We start from the raw sequence: 25,555 nt of genomic DNA, 5'->3' as shown, positions 1-25,555 counted from the left end.
CCTACTCCTGCTCCTTGTCCTCTTTATTGTTCACAGCCATGTTCCCCAAACATCTCTTCACGTCTCATTTCATCTCATCCCATCTCGGCTTCCGCTTTCTGAAGGACCCACACGACCTGACCCTCAGTGGGGGGTGGGCGGTGGGGGGGGTCCCAGAGCTGGGGTGAGGCAGGCCGCCCCAGGGTGTGTGCCAGGGGCCCTCCCCCACCTGCTCCTTCACAGTCCCCCACCCACTGCACCCAACGAAACCACAGCACCCACCCAGCCAGAGTCTCACATTGCCCAGGGCTATTAAAAACACCACAGGCACTGAACAAAAGGACAATTTGAAATATTGGCCTCCATGAATGAAGACACTAAGGGAGGGAAGAAAGAGATTCCCCTTGACCCTCTTGGGTTCGCTGCTGGGTCTGAAAATTAAACCGACAGGGACAGATCAACAGAAGAAAAGCATACACATGTTTTAATGTGTTACATGACATGACAGTCTTTGTAGGGAAAGGAAGTCCCCCAAAAATGGCCAAACCAGAGTGTTGTTATGCTATGCTGATGAAAAGTAGACAGACGTGGAGGACTAGGGAAGAACAAGGGTAAGTGTGGTGACCTGGGGAAGCGTGGGAGGCTCGTTTGTCCCCATTCCTCCAGCATCTCTCCCTTGTAGAGACAGGATGCCCCTTCCTCCCAGCGTAGGGAGGGCGCCTGTCCTGTGAGGGTCTTATGACCTGCTTTGGGGGAAGGTCAGAGAATCCGTCCTACCCTTGTTTTTCAAGTTCCTTCAGCTTAGAACATTGCATACACCAAAGTGCCACGGGTTAGGGTCGTGCCTCCTGAACGCTGTCACTACAAACGAGTGGTCGGTCCATTCTTCAGCATTTTGTTGTTAAGGGCCGAACCACAGTGTAGAAAATGGGGAGAAAGGAGGAGAGTTCATCAGGGTCGAAGAGGAAGAGGAGCTCAGTCATCGAATACTGCTGTATGCCAGGCATGTCATTTTATAATGGCAAGAGGGTAACTGCCCCTGTGGGGCAGTTTTGTGTATAGGGGGGTAATTTTCTGTGTATAGGGGGGTAACTCCACAAGACAACTCTTGAAGGAGTCCAGCTGAGCTGGACAATCTGTAGCCATATCTCCTACACAACCCACCCCTCATGGTGTGAGAAAAGAGGAAGGAATGGAAAAAGGAGAAGCAGAGAGAACATGAGCTCATGCTCCATTTCGGGGCTGTTGGAGGAGAGAGAAATAATGAGAGATGAGATGTGAATTCTTGACGGGGAATCTCCGGCCCTGTGATGTTGCAATTGACAAATGGACCCGAAGTGCAATCATTCCACATGAAGAGATCTTCCAGGACAGCCACAGAAATGGGCTGCTATTTTTGGAGACATCTCTGTAAGCGCCCTGCCTGTGGTTAAGTCCCCATTAAATATTTGTTAATGCGCCGGTGTTTGCACTCAGGTAGGAAGGGTTTCGGCCATGCAAAGCATCTTGGACTTCCGGTGGATGGTGGATTCTTTTGGTTCCTTCCTGACCTGAGCTGCACTAAGGGCCGTGAAACTTATTTTAGGCGGCTTCAGGCTGTGTTTGAATTAGCAGCAAACTCTTCTAAACAAACATAGATGGCGAAAGGGTTTTCCCTGGGTTTTAAGAGCATCACCTTGATCCATTTGTGGTTTTAACTCCATTCCTGGTCAATCAAATAATTTTAAAAAATGACTCTATGCTTGTCTTCCTTCCTAATCTTTTTTACTTATTTATTTTCTGAATCTGTCTAAATTATTTTGCAGTTTCTTATTAGGTACTCCTCCTCTCTCTGTCTCACACACACGCATGCGTCAAGTGTGCTGTCTGTGCCTCATAATTCGGTGCCAGCTGCATTGTGACTAATAGGCAATTACAGGTTCCTCTTGAGAGCCACTGGAATATTAAATATTAAGAGTCCTCTGATTCGATACAAGTGTTTGGATAATTATTTTAATCATGTTGGATCTGAAAAATGTAGTGACCTACTATAACCCTTCCAGAACAGAACCAAGCCCAAGGGCTCTCCTGACCGTGCCGGGGAGTGCAGGGCGGATTCTAGGCCTGAGTCTGGCGTTAATTCATCGTGTGACTTCTCTGCCCACAGGACCTACCCCAGGTGGGGCTTTGGCCCTCACCTTTCTACCAGACCATTCTCACCTGAGCATCAGATCCCAGGCCTCCCAGCACTGCGCCAGGGATGTCTTCCCTGCCCGGAGTCTAGAGTAGTGGGTCTTCCTCCGTTTCTCTCCCCTGGAACGGTATCCCCCCCCACCCCATGCATTCTCCTGAGTAGCTACTCCATGCCAGGCAACCTGCTCCATGCCTGGCGTGCAGGGAGAAAAGAAGAATGCCCGACCTNGCATCACCTTGATCCATTTGTGGTTTTAACTCCATTCCTGGTCAAGCAAATAATTTAAACAAATGACTCTATGCTTGTCTTCCTTCTTAATCTTTTTTACTTATTTATTTTCTGAATCTGTCTAAATTATTTTGCAGTTTCTTATTAGGTACTCCTCCTCTCTCTGTCTCACACACACGCATGCGTCAAGTGTGCTGTCTGTGCCTCATAATTCGGTGCCAGCTGCATTGTGACTAATAGGCAATTACAGGTTCCTCTTGAGAGCCACTGGAATATTAAATATTAAGAGTCCTCTGATTCGATACAAGTGTTTGGATAATTATTTTAATAATGTTGGATCTGAAAAATGTAGTGACCTACTATAACCCTTCCAGAACAGAACCAAGCCCAAGGGCTCTCCCGACCGTGCCGGGGAGTGCAGGGCGGATTCTAGGCCTGAGTCTGGCGTTAATTCATCGTGTGACTTCTCTGCCCACAGGACCTACCCCAGGTGGGGCTTTGGCCCTCACCTTTCTACCAGACTGTTCTCACCTGAGCATCAGATCCCAGGCCTCCCAGCACTGCGCCAGGGATGTCTTCCCTGCCCGGAGTCTAGAGTAGTGGGTCTTCCTCCGTTTCTCTCCCCCGGAACGGTATCCCCCCCCACCCCATGCATTCTCCTGAGTAGCTACTCCATGCCAGGCAACCTGCTCCATGCCTGGCGTGCAGGGAGAAAAGAAGAATGCCCGACCTCATGGAGCTCACAGCGCCCAGTGGGAAGAGCGGGAGGGGACAGACGCACTTGCGCTCTGCGGGGTTCAACCACCGGAAGTGCACCAATGAAAAGTGTGAGACAGTTACCGAGGGAGCTACAGGGGCTGGCCACCTGAAGATGCGGGAACCCTGGGACCAGCCTTGCCCGGGGGCTTGCCCCAGGGCTCTTGTTCTGACCCTTGTATTAAATACCGTGCATGAGGCCTGAGTGCCAGCCTGTGGTGTGGCTCCTCTCCCAACCCTGGCCTTGCCAATGCTGCACCATGCCCAGCGTATGGTGGGCACTTGCTTTGTATTCAGATCAGGCACCTCTGGAAATTTAGGAGATTTCTTGACAGAAATCCGCAGAAGGCACAGCGAGATTAATTACTGAGATTAGGCTGTGATGGGTGATCAGGCAATCAAAGGTCTGTGTGTGAACATAAATTGTGGCGGGCTCCTCGTCTCCCTGTCGGTGAACACTGTCAAGAGGGTGGCCGTGACCACATCTGTGCTGTACAGCCCTGTCCCCCTGAGCCCAGCTTCTAGAACCACAGCTAAGGGGGACGGAGTTGGGTTAGCACATGCCATCTGGGTCGATCAGGTCCGAGGGAGGCCCACCCCAACATGGACCAATCAGAATGTTTCTCCAGGGTTTCCAAATTGGAACTAAGAGAGAGATCCAACAGTCAGGCTGCCCCAGATTGTGCAGGAAGCCAGTCTGCAGTAGGAGAAAGTACGAGGGAGAGAAGGAAGTTGTTGTGGAAAAAGGAAGCACAGATAGAAATGAGAGAGAGAGAGAGAGAGCGAGCTCGTGATGCCTGGGGTATTCAGACACCTGGTTCTAGGTGTTTCTGAGGTCTGGAAGGAACCCCCTCCCTTTATTATGACTTGGTTGTTCAAGTCCTTAAAAAATAAAAACCTTCCTTTCTCTAATCTGGATTCAGTTTAGCTTTTGTTACTCAATATCTCAAAAACTCCAGGCGAGTGTAGATTACCTGCTACAGGGCAAGTGAGCAGGCAGGGCACGTAGCCCCAGGCAGCCCCAACAATGCTCAAGGACACAGTTCAGGGGGGTCACACCCACTCCAGGAATTATTACTGCAGAGACAGTATGTGAAGACATTATTTTGAACAAACTACTAAATCACAGATATCTGAGGTTAACCTTAGTCATTTGTATTATGTTAATTCAATATAATTTATCCAATATTTCTTCTAATCATCTAAACATAATGTTCTAGGAGTCTGAGAGAAGGCAATGGTCAAAAAAAGACAGAAATCTCCAGCCTCCATTCTAGTTGGAGATCAACTTGAATATGTACAAACACATATTTATATCTGATCTCCTGTATCTCCATTTGCTTTTAGCTCTTATCTAAACTGCCTGCAAGCTCCAAACCCAAAATGCATTTGCAAATTTTCAAAAAGCCATAACATTGATCAAAGTCAAATTGGCAACACAACTTCATGGGACAAATGATTGTGTTCTAAAATTAAATTGCTTTCTTTGGGTTTCATTGTAGAAAATGCAGGTTGGGGTCTGTTCTATGTGTTTAATTTTTTTCTGTTTGATCCTCGCTACCGTTAAAAATTTCAATGTATTCTAAAGAATTGTATGAGTACATCCAAGACTCTGCTAGTTTTGAATATAAGACCGCGTACATGTACCAAGTCTCCTTACACGCAGAATCCAAATGCCGGTTGTTGTCACGAGCCTCCTGGTCACTCTGTGAAATGGGCTGGTTTGTTCGAACATAGGGCTGCCCAGCTTGAATTACGAAACTCAGCACTGAATAGGTAGCTGGCTGTCCCACGTGTTGCTGGTACTAAGAACAGAAGGATTTTCTGTTTGTCTCATCACTATCACAGTTATCCCTAATGAACTGTTTTTGATGAGTGGTATGCATAGTGAAACATAAGCATGTCGCCTGTGATTAGGACAGTTATTAGTACTTAATAAGTACCAGGAGCTCTTCCAAGTGCTTCCTGCACAGCAGCTCAACCGAGCTCCCAACAACCCTCCCAAACGAGGACTGTGCTGCTGGTCTCACTTACTGATGAGGGGAAGCTGAGACACACAAAGGTTCGGTGGGTAACTGGCCCAAGGCCAGACCAGAGGAAGCGAGAGAGCTAGGGTTTGAATTCACCCAGGTCTGGCTCTGGAGCCTCCCATCCAAATCCCTCAATGATACTGCTGTCGGAAGTGGTGCCAGCTATCACAACACATCGTCTTTATCGTCTGGAACAAGGGTTACCCCGCGCGCCCTGTCATGATTCCATTCCCCCACTACTTTTTGCTCTTAGAACAGAGCAAACATTCGTTCCCCCATCAGAGCTTTATGGCACTCGGCTCCCATGGGGCTAGAGTAGATTAAAATGGCAGCTGCACATTCTGGCACTAAAATCACACAGATCAGGGATCGACGGGCTGTGGCCCACGTCCCAAATTCTGCCCGCTGCCTGATTGTGTAAGCACAGTTTGATTATGAGCACAGCCGCACCCATTCATCCGTCATTTATGTTACAGTCTGCGGCTGCGTTTGCACGGCAGAGCTGAGTTATGCAATTGCAATAGAAACCACATGGCCCCCAAAAGCCTAAAATATTTACTGTCTGGCCCTTCGCACACCAAGTGTGACGGCTTGAAATCCAGATGAAATAAATCGTGTTCGTGTTATTTTTTATAGACAGTCACCAAGAAGAGGACACATAATTTCTCCCAGAGAACTCTGGGGACTTGGATTCCAGTTTGAGAAACACTTGAGAAGTTATTTATGAGAAAGGCAGTCCTTGAGGATTTTAGCGACTTTCAGTGGCAGAGCAAAGGAAAGCATTCCTGTTTCTCGGGCGGAAGTGTTGAGCCGAACGCCTGCAGGAGCTCTGGGGGCTCGGGGTAGGGCTGAGCACACAAGAGACATGTTTCCACATTTGGACCAGGACTTGGGACTTCGTCTGCCCAGCACGGGTAGGACTGTGGTTGAACGGGGTCACGCGACTCCTTCTGGGCTAGGAGCCAAGAGCAGAAGAGATGCATGCCTTCCTGAGCCAGAGCATTTACCGATCAGTGCAATACCCTCCCAAATCTCTATCTTTTGGGCACAACCAGGGACATGCAACACAGTGGCTGCCTGGTCAGCCAGGGTTCCTGAGTGACCACCATTCGCAAAGCCTCCTTGCCAGTTCCCAGCTGATGCTTAACATGAGTGGGAAATAAACCTGTGGATTAGTGTACTGGGAATATTGCAACAAAGTACCTCAGAGTGGATGGCCTAACCAACAAAAACTGTTTTCTCCCAGTTCTAGAGCGAACTCCAGCCACCCCGGCTCCTGCTGAGGGCGCTGGGGGAAGAGTCTGTGTCAACCCTCTCTCCACAGCTCAGAGATGACCGTCTTCCCTCTGCCTGGCTCCACGTCCAGATTTTCCCTTCTTATAAGGGACAACTGTCGTACCGGAGTAGATCCCATTCTAATGACCTCATTTTAATTTCATTACCTCTTACCCATCTGATCTCCAAATATGGCCACATTCTGAGGTCCTGAGAGTTAGAACTTCAACATATAAATGTTTTTTTTTGGGGGGGGGACAAAATCCAGCCCATACCAACCTCTATTTTTTGAAGCTGTTGAGATTGGGGCGCGGTCTGTCACCACAGCACCCCCAGACTATCCTGACCCAGGGGAGCAATCACACGCAGACTCAGAGCGACAGCTCCTCTGAGTTGTCTGTGCATATTTATGGCCCTATTCAAAACACACCAGGGACTTCATTTTTTAAAAAAATGTTACATGTGTCACAGCCATGAATAAATTTGCTCGCAGCAATATTCTTGGAGCCAGAACATTATTGTTTTTTTCCCATTTTAGGAAGCTGAGGGCCAGAGAAGATAAATGCTTCATCCCAGCAGACAGCAAAGTCCCAGCCAGCAGCAGGATGATGCCTGGTCCTGTGGGAATTCCAAACGGCCTGTCCACCTTCCCGCCTCCCTGGGCCCCACGGTGGCCACGCCAGTCCCTCAGGCAGCGTTTCCTCCCTTCAGGCCAGACCTGTCAGTGGCTCCCCAGAGCCTGTCCAGCCCCCATGACAGTTATGAATTCAGGATGCCTCTTGCTCACTTAGATGTCATCATGCACCTTGTGACAGAGTAAATCCTTAATCACCTGTTTGAGTTTGTTCACTTCCCATCGAGCCTCCCCTCCTGTTCTGCGTGGTTATGAAATGTCAGATTGCCTCGAAGCGCTCACTTCCCCAGTGGAGACGCTCAGGGCTCTGAATGCAGGGGGTCCCCAGGTCAGGAAATGCCTTCTGTACCGGTTCCTCGCGGCTGCTCTAACAGATTGCCCCCAACATGGTACTGGAAACTGGAAACAAAACAAACCTTTTCCCTCACAGTTCTACAGCTCAGAAGCCTGACTCAGGGTGTCATCAGGGCCACATGTCCTCTGCAAGTCCCAGGGAAGAATCCTTCCTGTGCCCTCTAGCCTCCTGTGGCTCCCAGCAGGCCTTGTGCTTCCTTGGGGTCCCTGCCATCTCTGCCTCTGTCTTCACGCCACATTTTCTGTGTCTCAGGTCTCCCTCTGCCCATCTCCCATAGAATGCTTGTCATTGCATTGAAGGACACCTGGGTAACCCAGGATGGTCTCACCTCAGGACCCTTAACTTACCTACATCTGCCATGACCCTTTTTCCAACCAAGGTCATACCCACAACCTCCAAGGATTAGGATGGGTCTACAGCCTTTGGGGGCCACTGGCCGACCCATTACACTCCCTCTCTGCAGCATCATGAAAACTCCTTAACTTTAACCCTCACAAGAACCTTCTGGAAAGTCAATGCACACCTTTAAAGATACAAAAATCAAGGCAAGGATAGCTGAAGCAACTTATTTGACGTCTACCAGCTGCGTTAATGTCAAGGCCAGCATCCTCCCTAGTAAGGCCTAACTCCATTCTACCACCATCAAGAGGGAGAAAGCAGTGAGACTGACTATGTTTCGCACCAGAAGATAAAGGTAGGAACAATGGGCTGGCCCCCCTGGGAGGGCAGGTTGTTGGCTGAGTCTAGGGAAGAATTCTGTGACAGCTGAAGCTGCCCAGGAATGAGTGGGCTGCCTCGTGGCTCCCCGTGGCTTCCATCCCTGGACGCCCATCCAGAAGCCGGAGACCATCTGCCGTGGATGTATTAAGGAACCTGCCATGGAATGAAAGTGGTTGAGAGACAATGAGCTTTATTCAATGAAGAACTAGCTCAGAAAAAAAGAACTAACTCAGTTCAGGCAGCTGTGTAAATCATGTTATGATTTGCAATATTACATCCATAACGGTCGATGTCTTCTGAAATCACCATAAAAACCAAGGAAAAGCAGTATTTTTACCATTTCCTGGGCTGCTTTTTATATTATGTTCTCTCTATTTTAGGATTAATTTTATACTCATTACATTTTGTTTTCCTCTACACACTGAGGAATAATCGTATTTACTCTTTAGCGCATTCCTGAGACCTGGAGGAGGCCTGACTTCTCCACTTCTTTAATGAAGTACTCCACGTGTGCCAAATATCAGTCCATTCAGTTTATTCTACAAGGGTTTGGTTTCTTGGGCTCTGTGTTTGTCTAAGAACTTCCTGGCATCCTCTGCTTGATTGCGGTTCTCCGTTCTCCACGGTTTGAATGTCTTCTTTCTGAACATCTGGGAATGCTGACAACGGAGACGGATGGTGATCTGAATTCAGTGGTAATAATATAACAACCAGGAACCCTTTCCTAGTGTACCTACTGTGCTCCATGTCCCTGAGTACTTAGAACATATTAATTCATCAATCTCTATAACAACCCCATGCAGTAGGTACTCTTCTAATTATCCCCATTCTGAACATGAGGAAACAGAAGCATGAGGAAGTTAAGAAGTTCACAAGCAGCGGGGTCAAGAGTCAAATCCGGGCTGTTGGCTTCTAGGATGCCCAACCCTAATCCACGCTATCCAGTTTTGGGTTGCAGGCCTGTTGATGACCAAGGGACCCTGGGTGGGCTGTCCACCTCCTTGGGCAGTGGCTTCCTTGCCTGTGAAGTAAAGGACAGTCCAGCTGCTTGTCCCCTCCACCTCTGCAGTTCCAGGAGGCAACATTTCCAGGTGGCAACACTGTGTCCACACGAGGCTCTATGTCACACCTGGGAGGCAGCCAAGCACCCTCAGTTCACCTCAGAGAAAAGGCTCCTAGTCTGTGTGCAGAGCTCTCTGGGCATGAAAATAACCTCATTTGACTCGGAAACCCCTTCCACGTGTGGCTGGCGCCTTCTCTGGGCCAACTGCACCCATTCCCCTCACCTTCTCCCATGTGCGGCTGGAGAACCACTGCTCAGCAGGCATTAAAACACTTTTGCATTTAGTTACTTCATTGTATTCCCTGACTTCCTCTTGGCAAAATGTACCGTTCACCATATACGTTAGATTCATTTATTCCTTCACGCCGTACACTTTCACCAAGTGCCTGGGGTGTGCTAGGCACTGTGATAGACTCTGTGTTTATGTTGACATTTCAGTGAAATGGGAGTTTGTCGGCTGTATTAGGGTCAGGCTCGCTGCTACAACAGATACATCTCCGTATTTTAATGATTTAACGGGCAGAAGTTTATTTGCTGTCCCGATAAAGTGTCAAACCTGTTCTGACCCAGGTTCTTTCCCTCCTGTGGCTCCACCTTCCCCTGGGGCATGGGAGTCATTTCCGCTCAGCTTCCTGCTGGGGGAGGAGCCAGAGTAGAGGAGGCACACCTTTCTGCTAGTCACCTCTGCCCAGAAGTGATGCTCACATTGGTGATGTGATGCCTGGCCTGGGGTGGGTATAGAGGTGGGGTGCTGCAGTGTTCACCCTAGCTTGGTAGCCTCCTCCCAAAGGGCAGTCGGCCTGTCTTGTGGGTGGCAGCCGGCATGTCCAAACTGTGGTCAGTTTACCAGAATGCACTGGAGACGGGGGTAGGGGTGGTGTGGACTGCCCGGCTCCGCAGCAGAGTTTCTCCCGGCAGCTGTGCCGCGGGTCAGGAACGCAGACACGGCTCTGCCTATCTTTGGCAGCCCTTCTTTGGAAGTTACTTTTAAAGCAATTTAGGAACAAAAGCTCCTTCCTTGTAAATCTTCAGTCATGGCAATATGCATTCTTTGTGGGCTGATTTAATTCTTGCAAATTAGTCTTGAGTCATTTGGAGTCAAGTCTGGAGCATAAAGAAGAGGCTCCGTCAGGCTGCTCTGAATCACAGTCAAAATGTATCGATACAGAGACGGATCCTCCTGTGTGCCCACTTCACTGGCTCTGAAAGCAGCTCCTCGGGAGGAGGGGAGCCCCGGTGTTCTGAGCAAGGGTGGGACTATTTGATTGGTGATGGAGCAAGAAAGCTGTTCTGGGTGTCAGAGGATCTGAGTATCAGGTGGATAACCCAGGACCAGCCTTGGGACTCTGGGCCTCTGAAATCAAGGAGGGAGAAGGGGAACTAGGTCACCTCTCACCTTCCTTGAAGCTCTGACATTTGGGATTCCAAACAAAAGTTTTTAGTACACGACCTCTCATCTTCTTAGGTCAGTGCCTGACAGATTATTTTGTGTTAAGTTTTTTAAAATTTATTTTTAGAGAAGGGGGAAGGGAAGGAGAAAGAGAGGAAGAGAAACATCAGTGTGTGGTTGCCTCTTGTGTGCCCCCTACTGGGGACCTGGCATGAAAAGGACGTGCCCTGGGACGTCCCTGGGAATTCACGACCCTCTGGTTTGCAGGCCGGTGCTCTATCCACTGAGCCACACCAACCAGGGCCCGAGGGTTTGTTTAAATACAGTCTCATTATTGCTAAAACTCAGCCTTCTATTTCTGGTTGTTGACACACTGTATGTTCTAGAATCAGGAAGCCCAGGCTGGAAGACCACCCATGAGGGTGCTTGTGGGTCACATATCACACTGAACAAGCCCCAGATTCTAGCACAACACGCAGGACCAAGAAGCACCAGTCTGTGCTCGCTGTTGGGACTGCTTCACTCTGACTAGTGCTGTCCCTGTCCCCTCTGGATCTGCTCTGTGACATCCCTACCAAGTGATCTGGTGGAGGGGACCCCTTAGCTCCCTCTTTGGGCAGTGCTGTTTTTTTTAAAATTTTTTACTTTATACAAAGGAACGATAGCTAGTGACTCCTATTCTCTACTCCCAGCTTCTCTTTTTGGAGCCTGCTATAAAAAGAAGTCTCTTCCAGGAGACAGCTCTCAATCGCTGAACGCCAAGTTCAGACTCCCTACTGTCTCTCCAGAATCTGTAGGTTTGTGAGTTCTCAATTGTTCTTTCACAACTCTGACTGCTCCTTGCAGAGGAAGCAGCTTGTCTTTACTTCCCTTAAACGGAGCAGCTAGAACGAACCGGAGGTGTGACTGGGCCAGAGCCCCGCCGAACGGGGCCGTCTCGGGGCTCAGACCTGGCCTGTGCGCTGAAATCACTTGGGAAGCTTTTACAATCCCGATGCCCAGGCCACACCCCAGACCGTTGACATCAGAAATTCTCTCCAAATTTGACAACGTCGTATTTTGCAAGCTTCCAGGTGATGCCAAGGTGCTGTCAATATGAAGAAGCCCTGTTCCCTCCAGCTGCTTGTTTCTATTAATGTGGCCTAATATCACCGTCAATTTTTGCTAGTCTCAGTCACCACGATGTTGAGTCATTTTTAATGTGCTGTTAAGAAACACCACCTTTTTATGAACCCATGGATCCCCATTCTTTGTTGTGCACTTGATTTTTTGATAGATCAGGTACAAATATTTCGTACAGATGAAATCTTTTCTGGTTCAATTGGTCCCTTTTGTATAACCCCGAGGACAGCCAACATTTCTGGGAGGGGTCAGAGAGTAAATATTTCAGGCTTCACAACCCATCCCATCTCTGTGGCCACAGATCAATCCTGCTGCTGTGGCCCCAAAGCAGCCACAGACAACGTGTAAACAGCTGACACGACTGAGCTCTAATTACGCTTTATTTACAAAAACAGGCGGCTGGCCAGACTGGCCTGTGGGCTGTTGTTTGCTGGCCCCTGGTCGGAGCGATCAATTTTATTTTGGTTCCCAATTCCGCCATTTAACACATCAGCTATGCCCTCCGTCTTCTGCTGATGAACAAGTCAGATAAGCACCCTTTCTTTCTTCCCTCTAAATCGCTGATAAAACAATAAACCGAGCTTGTCAAAACCACCTCACGGTATTGAGATACCGCCTCACACCCATTAGGATGGCTCTGATTAAAAAAACAAAAACAGAAAACAATAGGTGTTGGTGAGCATGTGGAACGGAAGCCTTGCACGCCGTTGGTGGGAATGCAGCGTGGCCCACCTGCAGTGACAAACGGTCTAGCAGCTCCTTAGCAAAGGTGAACATACAATTACCATGTGATCCAGCAATTCCACTCCTAGTAATGTACCCACAGGAACTGAAATCAGGGACTCAAACAGGTTATTTGTACAACCACAGCCATAGCAGCATTACTCACAATAGCCAAAACATGGAAACAACCTGACTACCCATCAGTGGGCAAATGGATAAGCAAAATAGGGCCATAGATTAAAGGGAATATTTCTCAGCCTTAAAAACGAAGGACATTCTGACACCTGCTACACAAATGAACCTTGATGACGTCATGCTAAGTGAGACAAGCCAGGCACAGAAGGACAAACACTGTGTGTTTCCACTTGCATGGGGTCCCTGGAGTGGACGGATTCAAACGGACAGAAAGCGGAACAGAGGTGACCAGGGCCTGGGCTTGGGGGGTGGGGAGTAGGGAAGGGAGAATTGTTGTTGAGCAAACAGATAGGGAGCTTCAGTTTGGGAGGATGAGAAAGTTCTGGAGAGGAAAGGCACTGAGGGCCGCACAGCAGTGTGAATATGTTCAGTGCCCTTGAAAGTAATTAAAATGGTAACTTTTGTTACTTATATTTTACCTCAAGTTTAAAAAAAAGAGCCCGACGGCCAATTCTAAGGACCACCCTGCGGCTGCCATCGAAGTCAGGGTACTTCCGGCATCACCACTCAGTCCGTAGCCAGAGCAGGTGGTGGAGATTTGTAACAAAAAGAAGCGAATGAACCTGCTGTCAATCTCCCATCAACATCATTACGCTCCTCTTATCAATAAGATCATAATTGAGCTCATTAATTCCTTAGCCCGTTGACTGTTCCATTTGTATATCTATTAATCTACCAGCTCAGGCACCTGGCAAGGAAAGGCGAGGTTGGCTTTCCATTCCAAAAAAGAACACTTGGTGCAAGGGCCTGCGGGCGTCCCTACCCTGCGTGCTGAGACGCTCCACCTGGAAGGGTCTGCCGGGCCCCATATGACAGATACACAGATGGAACAAGGTACTCCTCTTCCTTTTTTTCTCTCATCTCGGAGCATAACGCAAAATATACACACGGGAGCCCAGCATTGCAAAGGTGGGTTCAGACCGTTGAAGGGAGCCGTCTCTGTGGTGTGTAGCTCCCTCTAGTGTTGGACGGGGGAGGAGAGCGCAGCCAAACAGGCTTCGAAAACGTCCCTTCTATAGTTGGCGTTGTTTTGTAACACGGTTCAGTTTGTCACGCAATTTCCAACAGCCATCCTTTGCACTTATATATGCTGATGAAAACTTTCACATGTCAATATGAAAACATCTAGGACTACTTAAATTTACCGCCTACAAAAAAGAAAAGAAAAGCTACGATGCTTCTTTATTTTAGTTCTGTTTCCCAAGACAGTGTTTTATGGTCTTACGATATAGGATGTCTGAAGGAGCAAAGTCAAGTCCTGTTTGGTCCATAAGCCACCCCCTTTCATTATTCTCCCCCAGAGTTCCACCATGTTTGTCACATTACCACGGGTGGAAGGGGCCTTCCTGCTAAACCAGAAGTGGGTGACCCCGACAGGAGGTCTGCTTTGAGGGCAGCACTCTCTCAGCCCACACCCTTCTCCTCTAAGGTTCGGCTTGAATAGTGGCTCTAAGGGTGAGAAATTGCTCACCCTTAATATTTTTGATGTTGCAACTCTTTTTTAAAAATAATGCCTTTTCTTTTTAAAAGGATTTCATTTATTTATTTAAGAGAGAAGGAAAGGGAATGAAAAAGGGAGAGAAACGTCAATGTGTGGTTGGCTCTCCTGCACCCCCTATGGGGGTGGGGGCTGGTCCGCAACCCAGGCATGTGCCCCAACTGGGAATGGAACCTGCAACCCTTTGGTTCCCAGGCCAGCACTCAATCCACTGAACCACAACCAACTAGGGCAGGATGTCACCAATCCTTGAGAAATAAAGAAAGCGGTAGACCCAAACCCCGTCTGTGCCCCCAGTGCACACACACACAAACCTGCACACACAACTCCAGGAGCGCCCATCTCTCTAATGTCCAGTCATGGGCCTTGGACTTCGGGTGAAGAATCCAAAGGGGCCAGTGTTGCCTTCGATCTGCGAGTGCGGAGCCCACTGCGAATGGAGCTGAGTCCTTCCCCAGGGGCGTGTAGCCAAAGCGAGACGGAGTTGTAGCCAACACCACGTGTCCCAGCAGCTGGCCATTTTCCGAGCAGCCCACAAGCATTACCCTGAGATCCCTCACAGCCACCTGGGAGATCAGTGGGGACAGACGCACTCAGTGCAGGGTGACAACCATAAGGGAGATGTTGGAGAAATGCAGAGAGACAACATGGACTTGGTTGTGATTGTCACCAAATCTTTACTAAATATGTGCCCCTCTTCTCTATGCCACTGAAGCCATCTGCTGGCGCCCACCTTGGAGGAAAACGAGGGCAGGTGATTGTGATGCTCTCGCTCAGTGGGTGGCGGAGCTACGCTCACTCAGGTGTTTGTGGGGACACCTAAGAGGCCACCAGATGAACACCAGGCCTGTCACTAAACAGATGGGTGTGTTTTCAGCTGGTGGCATATCCAGCCTATTAGAAGTGTCACCATCTTCCCACCACCCCTAAGGATGCCCCAGGAAACTCCAGGGTGGCTGCGGCTGCCTGGGGTGTCCCTACTACCACCCTTCCCACGCTGGCCTGCAAGGATCAGCCACCCATCTTGATCTCACTGGCTCGGTGCAGGCCTGGCACCACGCCATTTACTTCTTAGAGTAGCAGACCACAGCGCCCTATGCGTAATCTGTTTCAAACTCCACTCAAGGACCATCCCCCTCTGGACTCATTCAGTCCTCCAAGACTCAGGTGCCAAGATGGCATAAAACGAGCAAGGGGTTAACAGGGGAAGTGTCCACATGAGAAGAAACAAGGAGGGAGTTGGCTGAGGCCAGGAGAGCTGCAGGGCATGGTTCAAGGCTAAGATGAGTGAGGAGAGTGGGAGAGAAGGTTGGGTGGGTGAGCGTTGGATTGCCAGGCCATCTAAGGCGTGTTCATCCGAGCTGTGGTGGGGCGGGGGGCAGGGTCCTCGAGCCAAAGTCAGCCGTCTAAGGAGTGTGCACCCCTGAGTGGACCGAGCTTGCCGTCTCTGCCACACTCATCAGATGATCAGGAGCAGCCCTTGGTAAGTGTGGTGTGAGTGCAGAGTCCTTGCTCGGTGACACGCCCTGTAGCTGGAGGTCTCTGAGTACTTCTCACATCTGCCCCACCAGCTCATCTCAGTTCTCCAGCCTCACTGAGATTTTCAGTTTGTTAACTTCACTTTTCCACCACCCGCTCATTCCTCTGTGCCCTCCTTCCCCTTCTCACGCAACTGAGACGCCAGGGCCCATCCCTAGACGCCCTCCCGTGCAAACGCCCCCGACTCTGCTGGTCCCCTCGCACTCTGAGGTCCTCCTCCAGTCTAGCAGACAGCAGGAGATGCCTCTCTCCCCCTCCCCACTTCCCAACAGAGCCCTCATTTTGTCAGTGGTACTCGCCACACGACCCTAAGCCCGTGGCCCTCACACTGGTGGCATAGTTGCCTGAAAGACTTGTTAAGGCGGAGATTGCCAGGCCCCACACGGTTCCTGCTCGAGAGATTCAATGCAGGCCCAGGAATGTATGGTTTCAATAAGTTCTCAGGGGCTGCTAATGCTGCTGGTCCAAAACTTCCACTCTGAGAACGACTGGTCTAAGTCCGCCCTCAACCCCATGGCCCTCCTGAAGGAGGCCTGATGGGAGCCTCCCAGCGTGCAGCGTTCCCACCGTAGCTTTCAGGATCTGAAGGGAGCGCCCGGCACTGGCTGGCTTGTGAAAGCGTCTCTTTCTTTCCAGCTCTGCATGAATGGCCAAGCAAGGAGGCCTGTTTGCCACCAGGAGTCACGTCAGAAGCAAGATACACGTCCCAGGGGAAAACGGATACATGGACAGCGGAGTCCCGAATGAAATGCCTTGGATCCTTGACCAAATCATCAAGCCACAGAATCAACCAGCCCTGGAGTTTGACCTGTCTCTGAACTTCCTTTTAAGTTAAATAATTCGTTGTGTTGTTACAGCTGGTTGAGGGAGGTTTTCTGTTACTTGCCATCATAAATATCCTAGCTGATACACCTGGGAAAAAACTAGCGTTTTTGCCTAACCCAGCTGTTCCTTGACTCTGCACCTACCGGTAAACAGCTGAATACATTTCTTTAAATGCACAAACCAAATTGAATTGATTTACTTCAAAATTAGGACCATTGCCCTGGCTGGTGTAGCCCAGTGGATTGAGCCTCGGCCTGCGAACCAAGGAGTGGCTGGTTTGATTCCCAGTCAGGGCCCATGCCTGGGTGGCAGGCCAGGTCCCCAGTTGGGGGCGTGAAGGAGGCAACCAGTTGATGTTTCTCTCACACATCGATGTTTCTCTCCTTCTCTTTCTTCCTCTCTCTAAAAATAAAAAAATAAATAAAACAAGTGAAGACCCTGATTCTCATGTGGCACCTAGGAATGCCTGTCCACTGACCTACGATGCCCTAACAGCTTCCCTTCCTGCTGTCTGGGGTGGTCATATCATACTCTCTCCTCCCTCATCGGATCAGCCTCATCCTTCCCCATCCCGCTTCAGTGGTACCTGCCCCGTACTTCACAGAAAGGTAGCAGCAAGTCAGAAAGGAACGGCTTCATTTCTCCCCTCAAGTCTCTCACCTGACCTGTGTTTGTACCTGTAAACTTTACCTTTGCTTCTATTACAGATGAGGAAGGCTTCCTGCTCATCCTTCCTGCCATTCCCTCCACCTGGGTTGTAGATTTTAAGGCCTTTCTGCTCCCAAGGACTGACTCTGCTCTTGCCATGATCCATCCCTTCTCTCAGACCACAGGGATCTGAGCCCCCACCAGATCATTCCCACCGGCAAATAACCAAGATAGGGTAGCTTGTGTGCTTCAGAAAATAATCTCTCTTTATTCCAAGTCCCATTCCAACTATGCCTTCTCCTGCATGCTGCCTTTCGCAGCTCATAGTAGCTTTTGAACTTGCCCCAGTTGGATTTTCTCAGAGTCTGCCACTCCAGTGAAATGGCACTGCTCAAGGTCATCATCATGTCGTACATCAAAGGTAACAGTCAGTTCTCAGTCTCCGTCTGACCAGATCCTTCAGCGGCAGTTGGCACAGTTGACTTCTCCTTTGTCTCCAAATACTTCTAGGCCCTGGGTCTCTTCTCCCTGCACTGACCCCTCCTCCTATCCTGGTTCCCCTCAGCCCCTCAACTCCAAGAACTGATGTTATATGGACTTCTGTCTTCACTGCTTTCCTTCTCTGTATCTATACTCCCTCTCTGTCATCTCCTCTAACCCTGGGGCTTCATATACACAAATACATAAATTAAATTGACTGTTGTCCAACTCATAGACCCCCCTCCCTCAAGTGTCAGGCTCACATCTAACTTTCCCCTGATATTGCCACTTCTGTGTCTAATAAGCATCCCATCTTTACCTGGGGGGAGGGGTGCTTTTTGTCCTTGGAATTCCAGCTACTTCATTGTCTGGCAACATGAGCTGTGGGACGTGCTCAGAACGAGTTAGGATGCGGTCGCCCACCCAGCCTTCTCTTCTCGTCAGGGGGAGAGCAATGCTCTTGCCAACTTTCGGCATCCTCGGTGGGAGAAGAGTCATCACGCCAAGGTATTTGAGGTCCAAAGGAAGGAAGGTCGGTGCCGTTCCTTGCTGGATTCTATAGTCTTCACAAAAATTAAACTTATTACATTAACTCAGCAGGCAATCTGTAGGAACGCACCATCATTTGTGACACGCAAACACTAGAAACAATCAAATTTTCTGTCTAGAGCAGAATAGAAGGCTGATGTGGCCACACAATGGAATGAACACACTAGTCCACGCAGTGACATTATTTTATCTAAGAAACACGTCAGGCGAAAGGAGCCAGGCACAAAAGAGCACACAGAGTACGACTGCATTCGTGGAAAGTTCAAAAACGTGCAAACAACTAAAAAATATATTTGAGGGTATATCATATGATAAGCTGCAATGAAGAGCAAGAGAATGATTAACACAAATTTCAGAATAGTGGTCTCTATCTTCTAAAGTGATAAGTTGGTTAAAAAAAAAGTACAATTTAAGATTTCCATTTTCCCATGCCTATTATCTTCACTGCTTTATAGCAGTTGAGGGAAGGTCAGATGTAATAACTGATGGTGCATTGGGCTGATTAAACATTAATTTTCTAGCTCCAGACGTGGAGCCTGAGTCAGACCCTTTTCTCTGTGGGCTGAGGACTTTACTCAGTGACAATGACTCACAGAAAATGTGAGCTTCATTGCCACCTCTTGCCATCTTGATCCAAGGGTTAGATATGAAGGATCTCTGTTGAAGGAGGTGACTCAAAGGTCAAGTTTCTCTGAGTCCAGGCAGGGTTTGCTATATGCTGGCTGCAGAAAAGGCTGGGTGTGATCTATTAAACAGTCTAGGGGGTCCTCAAAGAAAGCGGGGCCCATGTTGTCTCACCGGAGGAAGACCAGCGCCTTGGTTGTGGGCAGAGGGGAGTTCAGTGGGTAGAAGAGCAGCAGACCATTTGATAGGGTTTTAAACCCTCTAAGAGTCACCAGGGACCCCACCCAGACGGGGAGAAAGTGCTTTGAAAGGGATTAACAAAGCACTTACCTCCCATTTTCTAAATGCCAGGCACTGCTCTAGCTCCATTATAAACATTAGCCCAGTTGATCCTAAGATGTGGGTGATACTGTTGTCAGCATTTTATGGAGGAGAAAACTCACCCCAGGTGACACAGAGAGTCAGTGGGGGCTCCAGAGCCCTGGGCCACCTTGTCTTCAGCAGCTGTCACAGTGCCTATGGCTGGTCTAAGGCTCAGGAGTTTCAAAGTCACCTCTTCGAATGGGCCGAGCGAGGGGCTTTGCCCAGCTCCCTCTGCCCATGTGCAGAGGAGGACGTGTTTTCGTGAAATTTAACTATGGGCCTGGAGCCAGCAGCCGAATTTACACGGCCCAGGGACCAGGTCCTTGCCAGTGCCACTGGCGGCCTTCAGGGCCAGGAGGACTGTCCTCCTGGGCAGACTGTTAACAACAGCTTTGGGGACAAAATCACAAGAAAGTATAAGGTCCTGGCCAGGTAGCTCAGTTGGAAGAAACAGGGTTAAAATTTTCATTGGAATGATAAACTGGATGAATGATCTAGTGAGTCCAGTAGAAGACCAAAGATCAATAAGAAACTGCTCTCCACCTTGACCATCTTTGAAGAAGTCTTTCCAGGTCTTTGTCTGCGAAATGGAAAGCTGGTCAACAAGTTTCCAAACACAGCTCTGTTTCTGAATTCCAGAGAACTATGAAAAAAATAAAAGCTACTTCTCCCAACCCCCCAAATTTTGATTCAACACAGAAAGCTAGGCACAATTCTGGAGCAATTCTTTCTCAAAAGAATTGAGAAAGATATCTTTCATGACTCAGGATAATCAAGTTTTTAGCATTTATCAGGCCCATAAGAAAGACAGAGTTCTGAGCCCTGGCTGGTGTGGCTCAGTGGATTGAGTGCCAGCCTGCGAACCCAAAAGTTGCCAGTTCGATTCCCAGTCAGGACACATGCCTGGGTTGTGGGCCAGGTCCCCAGTACAGGGCATGTAAGAGGCAACCACACATTAATCTTTCTCTCCCTCTCTTTCTGCCTCCCTTCCTCTCTCTCTCTAAAAATAAATAAATAAATAAGATCTTTAAAAATAATAATAATAAAGAGTTCTGCATTACTATGAGATTTTCATTAATTATAGAATTAAAAAGAATTTCTACCAAAATATCAGCCATGCCAATGGCCATAGAAGTTGATGCGACAGACTTGGTGAAAGACAAATAGAAGCTTAGACCCCTCCTCTCTCATACAAATATATCTAATGGGAAGCAAAAGGGGTGGTTTGGGTTCCTCTAACCACAGCCGGCCTGTCCCATGCCGTCCCAGGCCCTCTTATTTGAACTGCATATCAACCCTCTGTGTTATGTTCCGTCATCTCCATTGCACAGGTGAAAGGTGAGATTAGGGGAAAGTGAACGTTTTGCCAATGACCACAAAGTCCGTAAAGGCCTGCCAGACACGGAATAAGTGCATTTCCATGGAAGCTTTTCATGTATTTCCATATGTTCACCGTGCATCTTCACATACACATTCCGTATAGTTATCAGTCATTCAACAAACACTAAGTCCTGGGCTTTCCTTAATTCTGAGAACAAAAAAATCTACCAAGTAAACTCATAAAGAAGGTATTTTCCTGCTTAATTCCTATCCGATTTCAAAACAACCCTCGTTTTTTCAAAATTAGGAACCCTGAGGATGGAAAAAGATACGAACTCTTCCCCAATAAACTTCGATAAATCCTTGACTCTTTGCTAATAAAAATCTTAAGTCTGCATTTTAGGAGCATCTATTTTCCTTCTATAATCAATACAAATTTTATTTGACAGTTTTTAAAGAATAGTAATAGGGTAATATTGAAAACACGGCCCCAGAATAAGCAAAATTCTACTTTAAGAAAAGAGAGAGATTAATAATAGACACTTTTGTGTTTTATAAAGCTTTTTCTTCAAATGGCACTGTTAAGCACTGGGCTCCAATCTCAGTTAATGAGTAATAGGAACGTACACTACTCAGTCTCTCCTTACACACTGCGCAGGGGTGGGGAGTGGGGGGACCCCTGGTTTAGCACTGTCCATCTAAACCACCACCATTTTCCTTTGTTTAAGTATGTAGTATTGAAACCGCTTTTAGAACAACAATTAGACGATTTAAATTCTTTTTGACCTACACTGGTATCGCCCAACACAAAGGCTCCATGTCCCTTTATCGCACTGAATGGTAAGAGCCAGTGTGGGGATCTAAGGAGACGGGGTTGGGGTGCAGCCCCAGCATCTACAGTCCAACGCTCAAAAGCTCTTTAAAAGGTTCTGATGGGCAGGCTGCTTTGGAAAGCACTTACATAGCTCACCCCTCCACCAGGGAGGAAGGTCACTTCTCATTCAGTCAGGAGCCCCAGAAGATGGGGAGAGAGTTTAAATTCTTTTGATGACAGGGGGCTTGACAGTTTCTGAAAATACTCCACCCCCAGTTGAAAAATATTTTTCTTCCATTCTAGTTTATCCACAAGCAATGGCTGTCTTGGAAGTAATTTACACTTCTTCATATAAGTCAGTAATAGCCATCTTACAAATATTGAAATCTGGTGTTTCACTCCTTCATGCAGAAATCTGGTGAAATGCCTTAGAAACATCTATGCATTTCTACCTGATAATTCTGGGACTCTATCCTAAAAAAATAATCTAAAATATTTTGGGGAAGAAATCCTTTGTGAACAAAGATGTTTATTGCACCATTACTCCTGATAGAGAAAAATACAGAACATCTGAAGAAAAGAATGATTAAGTCCAAAAATATTTTTAAAAGAATGGTTAAGTAAATTATGGCGAATCAACTCAATGAAACATAATATAACCATTGAAAAGAATACTAACGAAGAATTTGAAGTCATGTGGAAAATTCCTTCAGCTATACTGGTTTCTTTAAAGCAGGATATAAATTTGAAAATAACACACGATAGCAACCACATAAAATAAATACAACCTCATAAAGATAGCACGTTTAAAGGACAGAAACACAAAGGTACAAGTGGTTGGCTTGGATGGCAGCAATATGGGGAATTTTTATCTTTAGGGTTTCTGTTCAGTTTACTTAACCATTGCTTGGATTATGGGAATTATGTAACAAACTCTTGGTTAAACTTTCCATTGGCTCGTATGCCAACAGAAACCATCTAAAATAATTCCAACGCATTCTGGTTGGCTCTGCAGAGGCGGTCCCATGACACCTACATTCTCCTGTGCAGCATAGTGCTGGGACCACAACGGCTGCAACTTGCTTTCCTAACTAAGAAGTGGGGTGCTGACGTCAAGCCCCCAGTTGCTCATCAGCATTTTTCTCAGAATCGCTTCCTGTGTGTCAGCTCTACTGGTTTAAAAAATAAGTTGCAATTTTTTGGATGTTGGATGTTGGTTGAACCATCGAGAGAACCCTATCCCCTCACCTCCTGGACACATGCCTTCCTTCCTTTCTTCCCTCACTCACTGGACCATCATCTTTCTCCTGAACTTTTGTAAGAGCCTCTTTCTTCACCTCCCTGCTCACATCCCCCTTCCCATCCTGTTCTTCTGAAAGCAGCCAGGGCAACCTTCTGAAATCATAAGTCAGAGCACGTTGATGTCCTGTGAAAAACTCCACTGGTTTTTCATCATATAACAAATAAAGTCTAGAATCCTTTATTACAGTCTGTCTATAAGGCTCTACATAAGCTGGCCCTTACCAAACTAGACTGCAGCAAGGTTCAGGAAAGAGGCATGAACTGGTTGAAATGCTCCTGATTTGCCACTAAGGTGAGGGTTTGATGGGAGCAATCTGGAGGGAGCGGTGGAGTCAAACACCAAGTGGAGTAGGTACGAGGGAGAGTGGGAGGACAGGGAGACTAGACCAGAAGTGTGACAAGTGTGGGGACGGGGGAAGTTCCCGTTTCCTCTTGGGTGCTTTTGGCTGGCTGAACGATCAAAGCAACAGGGTGCAGACTGACAAGAGAAAATGAACTTTAATGTAATGTGTGTGGAAACCCCCCATACAAGAGACAGCCAGAGACCCTGCCTAGAAAAGAGGTTCTGAGATAGAAAGGGGACTGAGGTGTATCAGACACCTCCTCCTAGGGAGGAGGCGATGTTTCTTGGGGGCTTCCTGGGGTCTCGTAAGTAAAAGTTTGCCTTGCTTTATAGGTGGGTCAGAAAGAGATTGTGATAATCTCTTTCGTGGGCAAGTTTTTCTAGGGAGTTAAAAGGAGGTGAAAAAGTTGATTGTGAGCCTGAAGCTAAAATTGCCTTCAGCTCAAAATAATCCACACACCACAGAGGTACATCTTGGGGTGACTCCTTCTGAACCCCCACACAGGTGTTTGGCAAAGTTTTGATGTAAAGGAGAGTAGAAAAATGAAACAGGTGGAGTAGGATGTGGGGGAAAAGAATGACTTCTTCTTTTTTTTTTTTTACCTATGATCAAAAAAATAATTCAGTAGAAAGGAGGATTAGTGATTCAGAAGAAAATAAAAGGGAAATTGCAGATCAAAGCCTGGATTTCAGTTCCTTTGTTCCAAAAAGGACCTCACAGTTGTTTCTGGCTCCATGATGTTTCCATGATACCTTGATTTTCCCATTCCAGTTATTCCTCTTTAAAGGATTCCTTTTGATACAGGATTTATTCAATTCACACGTCGCTAAATTTGTTCGTGTTATTTACCATCGTTAATCACGTGGTGTTTCAGAAGTACTCATAAGATCAAAGTGCCAAAAAAGGGTGATTTTTATGTCTTTCCCTGGAAGATTGGTGGGTTTTGTTAAATTTATCCAGAATTTTTGGTTCCAGAGGTGTATCTGATTCTGGTTTCAATATCCCATTAAAACAAGCAATAAGCATTCAGAGGACTTCTTCCCAGGCTAACCCAGAAACGACTGGATGATTTTCGGATCCTAACTATTTTCATAGCTACAATCATGCCACAGATCCAAGGAGTTAATTTCCCCAGCTGCCAACCTTTTCATTTTAAAAGTCCTTGTCCATGCTCACCTTCTCTGGTCCTTTAGTAGGAAAATCCCCACTTGTCCAATGTTTCAGCCATGGGCGATTTGAAATTTCACTCTAGGAGAGTGCTGCTTACAGAGAAAGGAGCAATTTGCAGTGCCTTCATCTCTCTCTTTGTTCTTTAAAGGAGTGTAGGTCATTTGCCTTGAACCTTATTGCGGACAGTACATTGGCTGTTAGCGGGAGAATATTAGTTGCAAAATGAGTCTGTTATCGATTATTCTCAAAGACCGTTAGCTTTTCATTGGCAGGGGGTGGGGGGCAGTTGGTGTTTACTGATTATTGTCTATTTCAACTGCATGCATTTTCCCTCATGGGCTGTAAAACCTTTGCAAGCATTGAGAATAGGTTTTTAAAGCCATGTGAAAATGTACAATACAAGCAAGACAGAGATAGTGAATAGGAGGAAGGGCTGAGCGCAAGGGCTTTATTTCACTCAGGATCAGCTGCGGTCTCATTCAATATGGTTATTGTTCCCCTTCCTCTGAGCTACAGTTAATCATAAATAATGTGCATCCATTCATTTCACCCTAAATGCAAATATCAGCCCTGGAACAAATATTTAAGTAGTGCAAATCAGAGCCTTTTATGTTCTTTTATCAACCCCCAGAGTAAACACAGCTTCTGAAATGACTTTCTTTTCTGTAAATGCTCTTCGGAAATCGACCTTACAGGTTACATAATTTTAACTTAGCGTCCAGCTTTACCAAACAGCAAAGAAAGGCCTAGGAGAGTTGTAGGGACCTGCACGAGGGGCCCTGGTAGGAGCCCCGGGAAGGGAGCCCAGGTCTCTCCACTGCCAGCCCGGAGCTCGCCGCCGACCCTTACTCTCCCAGAGCAGCCGTTCACTGTAGAGGTGGGAGCTTACAGTGGGACTGGCTCCTGCCCTTCCCAGGGCGAATTGCACTTGCAGAGGAAGCCGGGGATCAAAGAGAAAAGGGGGAGGGGGTCATTGCCAGAGAAGGGGAGGTAGGAGGGCCCTGTCTGTCCCTGCCAGTTGTGCCTGCCCCAAGCCAGTTTTCCATCTGTGCTGGGAAGCAGTGGGCAGAGACATAGCCGGCATCTCTGCCCAATTCCAAACTCCCAGGGGAGCCAGCCCAAGCTAGGCATTGAATCAGCTAGGGCGGGGACATGTAGGGGTGAAGGTAGGTGCAGGGTTATGTTACCTGTTCCCCCACCTCTGCGCATGTGCGTACACAAACACATACATTTATATCTTGAACCCTAACTCCAAATAGGACTGTGCTTAAAGATAGGGCCTTTAAGGAGCCAAATAAGGTTAATGGAGGTCATCTGGGTGGGACTCTCATCCAATAGGATCGGTGTCCTGAGAAGAGGAAGAAAGACCAAGGATGGGCGCAGGCAAAAGGCGGTCGTGGGCAAGCCGAGGAGAGCGGCCCCAGGAGAACGCACAC

The sequence above is a fragment of the Sturnira hondurensis genome, unplaced genomic scaffold, assembly GCF_014824575.4.
Source record: "Sturnira hondurensis isolate 20B ecotype Veracruz unplaced genomic scaffold, ASM1482457v3 Scaffold0001872, whole genome shotgun sequence".
NCBI classification, from domain to species: Eukaryota; Metazoa; Chordata; class Mammalia; order Chiroptera; family Phyllostomidae; genus Sturnira; species Sturnira hondurensis.
The sequence above is the reverse complement of the archived record's forward strand: the minus strand, read 5'-3'. Positions refer to the sequence as shown.